The sequence below is a fragment of the Austrofundulus limnaeus genome, unplaced genomic scaffold, assembly GCF_001266775.1.
Source record: "Austrofundulus limnaeus strain Quisiro unplaced genomic scaffold, Austrofundulus_limnaeus-1.0 Scaffold6, whole genome shotgun sequence".
Taxonomy (NCBI): Eukaryota; Metazoa; Chordata; class Actinopteri; order Cyprinodontiformes; family Rivulidae; genus Austrofundulus; species Austrofundulus limnaeus.
In genome coordinates, this window is record NW_013952408.1 from 280,377 (window position 1) to 282,217 (window position 1,841).

Sequence of the window (1,841 nt, forward strand, 5' to 3'; positions counted from 1 at the left end):
GTGGAACTAATTTTTTAGATTAGTGCTGCCCACCACTTTGTGGTAGTGAAGACTGAAATTTAAAGCAATAGCATATTTAAACCAATATTACTTTAGACCACATGTGTCAAACATAAGGCCCGCAGGCCAAATGTGGCCCGCCACAGAATTTTATGTGGCCTGCAAGAGTTTCGATGTTGTAATAATGTCAGCGTATCTTGCTTTAAAGTCAGCATTGACCATAAACTACATTTCCCATAATGCACGATAGCATCCTACCACTAGGTGAAGATGCACAGGGTTCAAAAGCAGCCTGCGAAATGTACTGAGGCCAGGTTTTATTAGAAAGTGGGAATTACCAACTAACAATCCATCCATCCATCCATCCATCCATTTTCTTCTGCCTATCCGGGGTCGGGTCGCGGGGGCAGCAGCTTCAGAAGGGAGGCCCAGACCTCCCTCTCCCCAGCCACTTCTTCCAGCTCCTCCGGGGGAACTCCAAGGCATTCCCAGGCCAGCCGAGAGACATAGTCCCTCCAGCGTGTCCTGGGTCTTCCTCGGGGCCTCCTCCCGGTGGGACGTGCCCAGAACACCTCACCAGGGAGGCGTCCAGGAGGCATCCTTACCAGATGCCCGAGCCACCTCAACTGGCTCCTCTCGACGTGGAGGAGCAGTGGCTCTACTCTGAGTCCCTCCCGGATGACCGAGCTTCTCACCCTATCTCTAAGGGAGAGCCCAGCCACCCTGCGGAGGAAACCCATTTCGGCCGCTTGTATCCGGGACCTCGTTCTTTCGGTCATGACCCAAAGCTCATGACCATAGATGAGGGTAGGAACGTAGATCGACAGGTAAATTGAGAGCTTCGCTTTCTGACTCAGCTCTCTCTTCACCACGACGRACCGGTACAGCGCCCGCTTTACAGCAGACGCTGCGCCAATCCGCCTGTCGATCTCCCGCTCCGTTCTTCCCCCATTCGTGAACAAGATCCCCTGGCTCTTGGGATGTGGAACGTCACCAACTAACAAGTCATAAACAAAACATTTTACTTTTACTTTTACTATTGTTTCTCAGTTGTACACGCAGTACTTTTCAGGGTTTAAAAAATGACGCATTAACATAACACTGTTTCTGTGCAGGAAATACCGTATAGAGCTCAGTTATTGTTTGTTAGAGGTGTTCAGTCAAAGCGATGAGAACAGGAGCATGACGTTTTGTGTTTAGTCAAAGTTAAGAACAAATGTCCCTTTGAGGGCCACCATATGCTCAACAAAAATAAGTTTGACACCCTCGCCTCAAACCTTTGTTTGATTTGAAATAAGCTCTGGGTCATGTTAAAAGACAATCTCAGTGCCATCAGATCATATTTAAAATGATTTATCTTTAAACTGTTAATATTTTCATTGAGTCCCATTTTAAAAGATCTGAAATAAAAGGAAACAAAAACTCTCAAATGGAAAGTTAACAGAAGACACAGGGATATTTACAGACAAAAAACACACAAACACACAAACATGGCTAAAGTATAAAATAAAAAATCGATGGAGTAATTTCTCTCTTGTCCAAATGTTTATGTTTTTATTATATCATTACTTTTATAAAACGACCTGACCCAAAGTGGGCAGCCCATTTTGTAACCCAGCTTTACTTTCTACTTTTGGTGCCCTGATGTCTGCAGATTCTAGACTTCAAGGTAGAAATCCATGAAAAATGTTTGGCAGAATGTGTTATCGCTCATATGAGTTGACCGACACCCTTTGTTGTGTCACTTTTCTGTCCCTCACCAGTTTTCTCACTTATTTGAAAACACACACACACGCACGCACGCACACACACACACACACACACACACACACACACACACA